The 13,820-nt window shown below is 40.6% G+C and overlaps 1 protein-coding gene across 1 annotated transcript in view; it reads right to left on the minus strand.

The window, feature by feature from the left end:
• The window catches only part of IGSF21 (immunoglobin superfamily member 21), an 87,590-nt gene that overhangs the window by 18,310 nt on the left and 55,460 nt on the right, over positions 1-13,820 (minus strand). The gene's annotated exons all lie outside the window — the stretch shown is intronic.

The following is a 13,820-nucleotide window of genomic DNA, read 5'->3' on the forward strand; positions in this document are numbered from 1 at the left end:
ACTAATTAATAATATCCCATTTCTTAAGGTTTACAAAGCTCTTCCCTCACAACAGCCCTGGAAAGAGAAGATCTCCATTTTAGCTCCAGCTTTATTATCTCTGCAAACAGGAGCATCTGGAGACCTCAGCAATAGAGGGAATTCTGATTCTCTTCAGACATGATGCTGGCCAGCCTACCTGAGAATGACAAACACACATCTTTCTACTTTATGCTTCAAATGATATTAGTAATCAGAGGATCGGCAAACAAAGTGATCTCTGTTGTTACATCTTCCAAGGAAGCCTACATAATTCTGACATATGGGGAGGAGAGCCCTGAAGGCAGCATATTGCTTCTAGTGAATCAAAAACTTCAGAGTTTTTTTTCCCCAAGTTAATAACCAATAAGCATAGTGGGGGCCTTGTCTTCTTTGCACCTTTCATTCAGCCATCATAGGATCTTAGATCTAGAAGGATCTCAGAATTCACTGAGTTCAATTTCATAATTTTCCAAAGAGGAAACTGAGGTCTAGAGAGCTGCAGGGATTTGACCAAGGTCATTCAACTAACAAGTGTCTGAGGGAGGATTTGAACTCAGATCTTCCTGATTTCAAGTCTAGCACTCTGTCTACTATGCCACATTACCTCTGAGCTGCTTTCCTAACTTGAAGACCCATCTCCAGTTTCACCTTCTGTACAATCCTTTCCTCCATTAATGGTATCTTTCCCTTTGAGATGATTTACCTTCTTCCTATCATTTTCTATCTAGTGTTGCTGCCAGTCATTTTTCAGTTATGTCTGACTCTTTGTGACCCCATTTGAGTTTGCATGGCAGAGATTCTGGAATGGTTTATCATTTTCTCCTCCAGCTCATTTTACAGATGAGGAAACTGAGGCCAACAGGATTAAGTGACTTACCCAGGGTCACACAACTAGCAAGCATCTGAGGACAGATTTGAATCCAGACCTTTTTAACTCAGCACTCTATTCACTGTGCTACTTAGCTGCTCTTTATGTCTAATATGTACTGATTACTTCCATATTATCTTCCTCATCAGAATGTGAACTCCTTTTGGGCAAGATGAATATTTTTTCCCTTTCTCTCAAGCCCCAGTGTTGAACATAAGTTTTAGGATATGCAATAAACAAAACAAGATTTAGATTAATTCAAGAGAGTTCATCCATTCACACAGGAAAAACCAAGTAGATGAAGAAGGTCTACTGCCCCTGACTAGGATAACTGTTGGATTGATTAGGGCCTATATATATTTCAGATGGAGACTGGGCAACTAAGTGGCTGGAATCAGGAGGATTCATCTTTATGAGTTCAAATGTGCCCTCAAACATTTATTAACTGGAGGACCCTGGGCAAGTCACTCTACCCTGTTTGCCTCGGTATCTTCATCTGTTCAATGAGTTGGAGAAGGAAATGGCAAATCATTCAGTATCTCTGCCAAGAAATTTCCAAAGGGCTCTCAAAGAGTCTGCAACAACTGAACAACAACAGATTTGGATGGAGATAACTGATGGATAATGAACTGTACCCCAAATTGAATACATGGAAGAAACTATGGTCTGTTTGGAAAATTGCACCACGCTTTTAAGGTTTCCAAGTTTCTCTTAGGAAACAAAGGCTCGTCTTAAATTTTATTTTTCAGTAAACCAATAAGCAATTATTAAGTAGCTACTGTATGCAAAGAACTGTGCTAAGTATCAGGAATCAAGAAAGAAGTCTGGAAAAGGAAGTCACCTCATCTATAAAATGGCTATAATCTTTGGGCCAGTGAAACTCAAACTCCTTATTTAATGGTGAGGGTGGAAAGGGATGATGTTTTGAAGAAAGTAATTTGCAAATGCTAAATCTTTCATGGAAAGGATCTTAAACTTGGAATGAGGAGAGACCTGAGTATGAATCCTGCCTTCTGCATTCACTCACTATCCTACCACAGGAAGGTCACCTAATCTCAATGAGCCCCAATTTCTTCATCTGTTCAAATGAGGTTCCTAAACTGTGTAGTGCTTACCTTATAGAGCTCTTGTGAAGAATCAAAGGGAAAAAAAGGACTCAAAGGAGGCAGTGTGGGGAGGACATTTGGCAATGAGAAAGTACTATGTAAATATCGTTATTATCATCATCCTTACGATGATGATTACTGAATATATTTTTACATAGAACATTCTGTATTTGAGATGGGGATTGTTATTATTACTGTTTGTCTGTATCCAGATGTCTGATTACATCAGGATGAGGAAATAACAAGCTTAGTGATTAATATTTTTAAGTGCCTACTACGTGTAAAACGACCAGGCTGGAAACGCCGCTGATGCAGATGGGGACACTGTCTAAATGGTTCGTGTCTTGCCCATAGTTACAGAGCTCGAGTGTATTCCAGGAAGACCTTATACCCAGGTCTTCCTGATTCCAAGAAGAGCTGTTCATTATCTTGAGAATTGGATGATTACATGGAGTACTTTGATTTCCATAGAATTAACAATGATTATCAGGCAGAGAGAGCAACTAGGGATAAGCTGCAATGGAAATAGTTCTGTTTCTGCAGCCAAAAGACTTGGTTTCAAATTCTGCTTCTCATACCTACTATTTTTGTGATGTGGGAAAATCATTTAACTTCTTTACAAATGGGGGCGGCTAGGTGGCACAGTGGCAGTTTCTTCATCTAAAAACAAAGAGGTTGGATTAGATTATGGCTATGCTGTAACTTTGTATGTATGTATGTATGTATATATGTATGTTGTAACTATGTATGAGCTCCAGTAAAGAATGTCCTTAATGCGATAAGGAAGAATTGGACTGGGAAAGATGAGAGGAAGACTGGGAACTAGAAGATTCCATGATATTCCAGGGAAGGGTCCGGGCACATTGGGCAGACCCCCATGGGAGAAACTTAGAGGAGACCACAGACAAAGAGTAACATAGGAGATACAGGCAGAGATAGTCCATGATGTGTATCTTGGAGGGAACTTTGGAGTCAATGATATCATGGGTTCTTCTGAATTCTATGCAAAGAATTTTACTTTTAGTGGAATGAGAGGGATTAAGTAGGATGTATGGGATTGAGGAAAGCTTTCTGGAATTGGAGTCAGGAGAACACTGGGTTCAAATGTACTGTCTGACTTTCCTTTCCTAGGTCTCAGTTTTCTCAGCTATAAAATGGGGTCCATAGTCCTAGCCTTCCCAATTCTACTGGCCTGTTGTGAGGGAAAGCCAGTTAAAATCACTTTCCTGTGGGAATTAGTGAATTCTTTGGCTTCTCATGGGTATTCTCCCTACCTTTTTCAATACATACATATACATGAAAGTCATTTGGCTTTGACCCTCCATGTTCCAGGAGACCTGGATGTACCTTCTGATCAAAGTTCTAGGTGCAGGGGAGGGAGACAAGGAAGAAATCATTCGTCCTTTGACTCGTCCCAATTGGAGGGGCAAAGCAGCTTTGCCCATTGATGGAGCTAACCCCCAACCCGACTCCCTCTGCTCCAGGGGTAGTCCTTCCCTGGCAGGCTGACACCCTGGGATGTGGGGCCAGCAGGGGGCAGCCGGGGCCTGCAGACCCTTCCCATCTCTGGGCTGGGCTCTGAGCAGCTGCTGCCAGCCGACTTAGCAGCAGATGGCTCAGCCGGCTCCCTCCCTCTCTCCCTCCCTCCTGAGCTTTCTCATCAAGATGTCGCCTCCGCAGCCTGATCCAGCTGCCGTCACCGCCTCATCAAGTCCATCAGCAGCTCTTGGAGCCTCGGCCCTGGCAGCTTCCCTTCCTTGATTCTCACCACCCCCACCCAAGTCTCTGACAGCTCTGGAAAGAGCTCTCCCAACAGGATACATTGGAGAACACCTGAGGACTGGGGGTAGGGGACTCAGGGGACTCAGCATTGTACTCTTTTAAAAATATTTTTAAAAATTTTATTTATTTAAGGCAATGTGGTAAAGTGACTTGCCCAAGGTCACACAGCTATGTTATTAAGTGTCTGAAGTCACATTTGAACTCAGGTCCTGCTGACTCCAGGGCCAGTTCTCCATCCAATCTGCCACCTAGCTGCCTTTATACTGCATTATACTTTTGGATGACCTGTCCTGCTAGCTCTCTGGGCCTCAGCTTCCTCACCTGTATGGTTGGGATGGACTAGATTATCTCTAAGTTTCTTTTAGAATTAATATTTAATATTCGGTAGGCTCTGACATTCTGTGTTCTTAGTCCCATTCCAGTGCTGTTGTTCTATTTTCCTTCCAACCCCAATATTCTGTGTTCTAAGGTCCCCTCCAGCTCTGACATCCTGTGTTGTAAGGGCCCTCCCAACCCTGACATTCCATGTTTTAAGGGCCCTTCCAACTCTGACATTCTGTGTTCTTAGCCCCATCCCAGTTCTGATGTTCCATTTTCCTTCCAGTTCCAATACTGTGTTTTTAAGGTCCCTCCCCAGCTCTGACATCCTCTGTTCTAAGAGTCCTTCCAGCTCTGATGTTTTGTGTTCTAAGGGTCCTCTTGGCTTTGGCATTCTATATTTTAAAGTCTCTCCCCACAACCCTGATAAAAGTCATTCAAGAATGTTCTCCATTTTATCTCTCCTGACTCCTGCATTTTGTAGATGAGATAACGAGTCAAGAGATGACCGAGATCCTTCTCTTACCCAAGGTCCTTCTCTCTAGTTAGACCATTTCCTTTCTCAGAGAACATTCTCCCTTCTTTCCTTGCCTCCTCATTGCTCCCCACACTCATCACTGACCTCTCTCAGTCTCACTTTCACACAACAATGTCATCCAGGATTTGAGCCTTTATCCTCTGGCTTCCATGTCTGCGCTTTTCTTTCCTTCTGGACACAGAAGATGGAGGGCAGAACTTGGATGAGCAAGATCTGGGTTCAAATTCCACATCATATGTTAATGAAACTGAAGACAAGTTATTTAAGCTTCTGGTACCCTTTTGGCAACTCTCTAGGACTATGTTACCATCAAGATTTCTGGTACAACTTGATGGAGAGAATTCCTACACTGGAGGTGCCTCACATGGATGAAAGTTTTAAATCACCCCCCCCCCCCAAAGTTGAGTGAGGAGATCTTAAGGTCTGGTCCTGTCTCTGGTCTTAATTCAATGTGCAAATTTGGACAAGTCACTTCCCTACTCCAGGTCTCAATTTCTTCAGTGGAAGAACAATGGAAAAAACAATCTCTTCCCCCTCTTGTTTATAAGAACTGTGAGGAAGAAGGACTTGGAGGTGAAAGTTTTTCTTTTCTTTTCTTTTATTATGGGAAAGTTTTATTATGATGTAGAGTGTATGCTCTCTTAAAAGAATGAATCTGGGGGCAGCTAGGTGGCACAATGGATAGAGTACTGACCTTGGAGTCAGGAGGACCTGAGTTCCAATTTGACCTCAGACACTTAATAATAACCTAGCTGTGTGACCTTTGGCAAGTCACTTAACCCCATTGCCTTAAATAAATAAGAAAAGAATGAATCCAGTGGGTCTCTGGCCCCAACTCCTTTCTCCCTACCCAGTGGGGTTGCCAGGGAAGAGAGAGTCAGGAGACTTGGGTTTCTGGCCTTGCTCTATTCTTCTCAGCTGTGTGGTCTTGGATGGGCTACTTTTGTTTCCCTCAGTTTCTTCATCTATTAAATAGAGATAAGAATCCCAGACCTGAATGCCTTCCCAGGACAAATGTGAGGAAAGTATTTTGTAAATCTGAAGTCACTAGAGAAATAGCTTTTATATTCCTCATTAAGGAAGGGAGTTGGCCTCACTGACATTTAAGATTGCTTCCACCAATGAATCAATGATCCTAAAAGTTGCTTGTTTCACCTAGAGTTTAAATTCTGCCAAATTTAAATTCTTACATCAACTCAGAATGAGAGTTGTATTTATGAAACACCTACTATGAATTCTAAGCAGGAGTAAGTGGAAGAGGGAGAAACAGAGATGAAGAATCAAAACAAGTTCTCAGACATCTCATGGGTTGTACGGTTTGAAAAGTTCATTCTCACATCAACTCATAAAATAGGGAGGCCAAATATTATGTCCCTATTTTGTAGATTTGGAAATTGAGGATAAAGTGACTTGCCCAAGGTCACACAGCTGTTAAGCACCTTGTCAGGTTCAGATCCAGGTCATAGGATCATGGATTTAGAATTGGAAAAGGATCTTGGAGTTCACTGATTTTTGACCCTATTACTTATGCAAATGAGGAAACTGAGTCCCAGATTGTTTTTTTCAGAGTTAGTGTATATTGAGGCAGGATTCAAACTCAGCCCTTCCTGACCCCAAATCTACTATGCTGTTATTTGGATTAAATCTTTTCATTCTAAATCAAGGCTCTTTCTATCACAATATGGTGAATAGTGGAAAATGACATGGGATATGTGGAATTTTGAAGGAGAAGAGATCGCTTTCAACTGAATCTGAAACAGGAAGACTGGGCTTCCTAGGAAAGATGGTGGTTCTCCAACACTGGAGTGAAGGTGAGGTGAGGACTAACTAGGAATGCTAGGAAGGATTTTTCTTGATCATGATAGTTCCCCTGAGATTCTTTGTATCACTGAGGTTCAGTTCTTCTGTAGAGTTGGTCCTTTCCATAGATGAAGAAGACATTCTAGTAACAGGAAACAGCTGTAGTCAAACTGAGATATCCAGGTCCCATAGAGAAGAAAGTAAACTATGGAGCATGTAGAGATCAGAAAAAGCTATGGGGAATTTCCTGAAGAAGAAAGACGCAGTTGCTTGACCTCCAGGAAATGAGGATATGAAACCACTGATGCCAGCAAGGGCAAGACTATCCATCAGCTTCAGAGGAGTGATGATGGTTGGTGACTTCCCGCTGAATGGGGTTGAGTGAGTTATCTCTTTGTGTCTAAGATAACTAGAGAGACCTACTAATTTCTAGGGACATGTAACCAAGACCTAAAGCTTATTAAACCAGCTAACTATTCCTCCTGCTGGAATTTTAATGATGATGCTAGAAGAAACTTGGAAAGTATTATTAAAGATTATGAAGTCTGGGGCAAGGAACTGAATATCTTAGAGGCAAAGGTGGTATTTTTATCCCAGAAAAAACTACAATGTAGGAAGAAAGACTAATAGTGATGATGACCTCAAATTTACAAGAGACATAATCTAATAAAGGAGCAAACAGTTAAATCTGAGGCATCAGATGTCAATTCAGAAGTGCGCTAGATGAGGAATCCAAAGAAGGCAAAGCTGAATTCATGAGTATCATTGTTCTTTTGTGGTATGAGACTCTTGGATGACCTGTGGTTCTGAACTTTAGAATTAGGCATATCCTTCATTTGGAATTTAAATAACAGGATCATCCAAAGCAGAATAGAATAACATAGTCTATTAGAAGGAAGTCTTCATGTGAAGTAATCCAAAACCAGACTGGAGAAGTACAGTGGAGAGTACTTTTTGGGAAATCAATAGATACAGGAACAGATGTGATATTGATGTTGGAATGTATCCTGCAGAAGACTTGTCAAAAAGAGCAATGGGTGAGGAAGTCAGTTGACAGCTTACAACCTTGACCTTGAGGCATGATCTAGTTGTGAAGGGGTTTTCAGTTATCCAGGTGTACATTAGAGCTATCTCTCTTTACTAGAAGCAGAGAACCTAATCACTTCTCAATTCACCATGATGATCATTTCATCTTTCAGAAGGTGGAGGGACCAACACTAATAAGGATGTACCACTTGCTAATTGAAAAATCTTGGGAAGGAAAGTGACCTCTTCATTGGTGGTAGAGAATGAAGGGAAGTTGGCTTTAATATGATATGCATCCCAGACTTTAGAACAGATTTCAAATAATTCAGAGAAAGTATAGGTAGAATCCTATGACTTAAAATTTTATGGGGTAAAGCCAATCCAAGTATGGGACATACTTAAGAAAGAGATTTTGAAGACACAAAGAGAAATAGTTCAGATGAGTGGAGTTGCCTAAAAAAACCCTAATGTAGGTGCATAAAGAACATGCCAATCAGCTTAGATTGAAAAAGAAAAGACATTCAGGGGATGGAAGGAAAGCAGGTAGCATGTTTAATACATTCCCGGGTGCTCAGGTTCTTTAAGAACCGCATCAACAGTGCTAATGCTTCTGATGAGCTAAGGTTGTTGACGACAACAACAACAAAAAGATTTTTCTGCTCTGATGGGGAAAAGAGGAGGATTAAAAAAAGGATTAAGATCACTGGTGGGGTTGGAAGGGGCTGGTGAGAACAGACATCAGAGAGAAGACAGCTTCTCAGTTCTGATTTGACTTTTTTTTGGCAAGAAGAATGATCTTTAAACTGCAGAGGCTGGTCAGTAAGGAGCTGAATTGAAGTCCCCCCCCCCCCAAATAAGAAGACAGTAAGAAAGTCTCAGGTTGCCCTTGATGAGTTAATGTCCCCTGGCCTAGATGAACTAGATCCTCAGGTATTGAAAGAACTGACAGATGTGTTTGCTGAGTTGTCGTCAAGGATGTTTGAAAGGCCTTGGAGATAGAAAGAGGCATTGCAGGATCAGAGAAATACAAATATTGTCCCTTTTTTTAAAGGAAAAAGAACAGAATCTAACAACTATGGGGGGTTGGGGATATTGACTTTGATTCCTGACAAATTTCTGTAATTAAAGGGAAGGCTAATCATTATCTAGAAAAGGAAACAGTAGCTACAAAAGAGCAAATGAGGTTTCATCAAGAACAAATGCAAGCTAACCTCATTTACTTTTGGGGGACCAGTTTTAGAATGTTATAGACATGGTTTGCCTACATCTTAGAAAAACATTTGACAAGGTCTTTCATGCTATTCTTGAAAGAAGATGGAGAGATATGGGCTACATGACAGTAGTTTAGATTCTGAACTGATTGAAAAGCTACATTCAGTAGTAGTTAAGTAGGGAAGGAGGTTTCTAGTGAAATGCCCCAGAGATATCTGGGTCATTTTTATCAGTGATTTGGATGAAATCAAAGGATCATAGTCTCAAGGGCTAGAAAGAGAATAGAAATCATGATTTATCAAACCGCTTGCTTTAAAGAAGAGGAAATGAGTTGCTCAGGGTTGTAAAGGTAGCAAGCAGCAGAGTCAAAACTTAAACTCAGGTCATCTGGTTCTAAAATCTAGTACTGTTTTTTAGTGCTTATTAAGGCTTATACAATTTGCACATGATGCCAAACTGGGAGGGAGAGCAAGTACTCTGAATGACTGTCAGGTTCTGAAAAGATCTTGACAAGCTAGAATGTTGGTTTGAATCTAGTAAGATGAACTTAATAGGGTAAGCTTTGTATTTGAGTTTTAGAAAAAAATCAACTTTACAAGTATAGAATGGCTTCAATGTTACTACAAAGAGGTTGGCATTTAATGACCTGTGTAGTCAACAGTTTGATGAGGAAGTCAAGGAAATTTAAGCCAACTTAGGCTCTGTTTTTGTTTGCCCTTCATTCTTTTTTCTTTTCTTTTCTTTAGTTTTTGCAGGACAATGGGGTTAAGTGGCTTGCTGAAGGTCACACAGCTAGATAATTAATAAGTGTCTGAGGCTGGATTTGATCTCAGTTCCTCCTGACTTCAGGACCAGTGCTCTATCTACTATGCCACCTAGCTACCCCTGTCCTTCATTCTTGAAGAAGACCACGGCATCAGGGAGGTGATGCCAAGACAAGCAAATGAATTGACTTTGAGTGAGAGGGTGCTCTACTAAGTCACCAGTCTCACTTTCTCCTCTAGACACATCTGGGTGTAGAGGCCAGATGTGAATTAGGACAACTGGAGATGGTCCTGCATAGGAGGCAATCAAGGTTAAGTGACTTGCCCAAGGTCAAACAGCTAGTAAGTGCTAAGTGTCTGAGATCAAATTTGAACCCATGTTTTCCTGACTGCAGGGTTGGTGGGCAATCCACTGTACTTCCTAGATGAACTGAGGTACATTTAATAAGCACCTACTATCTGAAATGCTTTACAAATATTATCCCAATAACCTAGCCTAGGCAGATAGACACACTGTTAAGACTGGAACTCAGGTCTACCTGACTCCTGGGTCAACTCTTTACTACAACATTCAGTCTCTCTGTCTTAAATATACTAGGTGCTTACCCAATAAATGTTTGTTGAATTGAATACAATAGCTATGATGGACTGAATTAATTAGTAGCAAACATTTGCCATATCTCTGCTACCCAGTGCCAATTATACTTTGCATAGCACTCTTGCATATATCACATCATCATTTGAGCCTCTTGATATCTATGTGAAAGAAATGGGCCAGGGATTATGTTCCATGCTTACACAGAAGGAAATTGAGGTCCATAAAGGGGAAATGTTTTGTCTGGAGTCATATAGGTCACCGGAGGGATCCTAACTCACAGCTATTGCTTCTAAGATCATTCGAATATAAATATAGAGCTGGAAATGGCTTGGAAGCTAAATTTCATCCCACTTCCTCACTTTATAAATAAGAAACTCATTAAGTGATTTGCTAAAGGTCTCATGGTTAGGAAATAGAAGAGCTGAAATTTGGATGTAGGTCCTTTAATTCAGCCCTCTTTTCACTGCCCCAGGGGCAACTGGGGCTCTTTCTATAAACCCCCCAAAACAACCTCAATACTTTTGGAATGGTATCTCTCTGTGTGTGGAGCTTGCCTGTATTTATGCTATTTTCTTTCCCAAGTGCTTGGAAAGGGACAATGTGGAAGTGGTTATTAGCCTGGAAGCCTACAATAAGAGACAGGAGTGGCAGGTACTCAAAAAAAGGTCCAATGGGAGGTCATAGGCTAAGCATTGGCAAAGGTAGGTCATTCAGAGCCTGAGGTTGAGCTGCTTGGAGGATTCACCTCAATTCTCCATTTACCATAAAATTCTTTGTAGTACCTGCCTTCCATATCTCTCTTTTCTTTTAGGAAGAGGCAGATAGGAGAGGAACTGATCTCAAAGACAGCAAATGTCTCACAAAAAAGGGAATTGGCTTTCCTTTATCCTTGGACCTAGAGCTGAGGAAATGCTTCATTAGGCAGAAGTGGCAGTTGGCTGAGTTTCTGTTCAAGTAATTGGAGACATAAAAGAAAGGGGAAAGAATCAGAGGAAGAAGCCAGAGAGGTAAATGGGACTAGTCAATGGAACAGGCTAAGATAGTGGTTCTAGAGAGGAAGGAGTGCTGGATTTAGAATTGGAAGAGCTAGGCTCTGTTATATATGACCTGCCTTGGTGTATTTGGTAGGTGGTTTCTGCTTTTTTCAGCCTTAGGTTCTTCTTCAGTAAAATGAGAATATTGGACTGAGTCAGGGATTCTTAACCTTTTCTATGTCCTGGTTCTCCTTGGAGGTCTGGTGACATCTATGGAACCCTTCTCAGAATAATGATTTGAAATTTATAAGATAAAATACATGGGATTTACAAAGGAAGAAAATCATATGAAAATAGTTGTCAAAATATTAGAAAGCTCAAGTTGTCTCTGAGAACTTCTTGACTAAATGACTTTTTTGATACTTTCCAGTCTACATCCTCAGTTTCCTTCTAACTCCTATGATACTAGGAGGGATTCTATTTCTAGGAACCAAATGGCAGAGTAAGCAGTGAGTCAGTGTAACCTTAGGAGAAGAGAACATGCCTAGAAATGTAATGGCTAAGATACTGCAGGGATAGCATAGGCTCAAGACTTAATGAAGTTCAAAGAGGAGGCAGAATTGGAATTTGAGGATCTGGGTTCAAATCTTAGTTCTGCCTCTTATTACTTCTGTGACCTTGGGCAAGTCTCTTTTTCTTTCTGGGTCTCAGCTTACTCATCCATAAAATGAAAATATTGGACTAGTTAGCTTCTGAACATCCTTCTGCCTCTAAAACTATAATATTACTTGGAAAAGATTGGGGCTCCTTAGATATAAATTTAAGTCTCTGAAGTGTTGTGTTCTGAACTGAGACCCCTGGGTGATGGTCAGTTCCCTTTCTGAGGGGAGCATTTTCCTGGAAGAATGGAAGTTTTTTTAAAAAAACAAAACAAAACAAATGTTATCCTTACCTTTGAAGTTTACAGTATGGCCATTAAACTTATCATGTACTTTACTGAATTACAGAATCAGGGAAATGACCTCAGCAGCCATCTAGGTCAACCCATACTTGAAATGAATCCCATTATAACCAGCACCTCTCCAGGCAGTCCATTTCACTTTGAGGCAGTTCTGATTATTATTATATGGCTTTTCCTGACATCCAACCCAAATTGCCCTCTTTGTATCTATTTTCCAGGCATTGCTCTTGGCTCTGTACCCCCAGGGCCACACAAGGCATATCATAGACCCTCTTCCCCATAGGTAGCCCTTCAGATACCATATTCCCCATTACCAAACTAAATCCTCATTTCCTTCAACTGATGCACATATGACATGGTCTCAAGGTCCTTCACCATCCTGGCTCTCCTCCTCTGGGTGCTCTCTGTCTCATCAATGTCCCTTCTCAATTAAGATGCTTAAAATAGAACACCATAATTTGACCATGATAGCAAGATTATTACTTCCTCATTCTTGGAAACTTGGTCTCTTGTCTTAATATGATCTAAGGTCACACCAGCATTTCTTGACTGACTCCTATTGCATATGTAGTCCACTTAGACCCCCCAGATCTTTTTTCTGAGGGAACTATATAATCATTGCCTCCGCCATCCTATTTTTTGTGATATTTTTTAATCCATGTAGAAGATTTTGCATTTATCCTTATTAAAATTGAATTCCATCTTATTGTTTTCAGTCCAATGCTCTGATCTTGCCCAGATCTTGGCTCTCTTATTCCATCTGTTTGCTATTCCTCTTGGTATCATCAGTCAATCTGCTAAGAATCAAAGTGAAATTCTAAAAGACTGAGATCTGGAAGGGGGAAATTTTGTTGGGGGTGAAACTCTCTCCAAAGCTAGGAAGGAATACTGAACACAGGACAAGTTTGGCTTTACATGACTGTGTCTGCCTCCACTATATGATTTGGATATGTCCCCCTATTTTTAACTCCTTAAACTCACCCATTATGTTGCCCAAAATATTAGAGACCCAAAGTATTGTCTTCCTTATTGCAATGGCAACCTTGGATGGATTGGGTTCAAAGCATTACTTCATTATTGGCCTCAGTTTCTTCTTCAGTCAGATGGCAAGGGTTATACTTTCACTCTCTCCGGTACGAGTTATTGAAGATTTATGAATGGAAGGACCCTAGAGTTACAAGACCAGAGAATTAGAACTGGAAGTAACCTCAGTGGTCAAGAGGATAAGGAAACTGAGGCTCAGCGATATTAGGGGTCTTGTCCAAGGTCACAAAGGTAGAGCTATTATTTGGATACAGATCCTTTGATGGTAGAGCTTGTCTTTATAGTTATACCCATTCATTTTACAGATGGGGAAATTGAGGTCCAGAGAAAGGAAAGTGACTAGCCTAAAGTCACACAACTAGTATTTTCTGGCATGTGAGCTTAGTTTCTCTGCCTTTACAACAATCTTAAAACTCTATAGAAATGTGATCTCTTATTCTGATTAGCTGATTAACACTCTTGTGTAAATGAATTTATCAAGGCTCATTTCAAATGCTACCTCCTATTGAAAACCCTCCTGGCTCCCAACTGGTAGCTCTCTCTCTCCATCCTCTGAGCAGGTCTAAAGAAGAATATCATTATTTGTCCAATATCAATTGGCATAAATCATTTTGCATTGAGATAGCTAGTACTCAAAGGAAGTAGAATGTTGGACCTTGATTCAAGGAGACCTGAGTTCAAACATGATCTCAGATATTTATTAGTCAGGGAACTCTGGGCAAATCACTTAACCTTTGTCTAATTAAGCTTCCTCTTTCATAAAGTGGATAATAATAACACCTTTCAAATTGTGAGGGTAAAATGAAAG

The sequence above is a fragment of the Macrotis lagotis genome, chromosome 1 (genome assembly GCF_037893015.1).
Source record: "Macrotis lagotis isolate mMagLag1 chromosome 1, bilby.v1.9.chrom.fasta, whole genome shotgun sequence".
NCBI classification, from domain to species: Eukaryota; Metazoa; Chordata; class Mammalia; order Peramelemorphia; family Peramelidae; genus Macrotis; species Macrotis lagotis.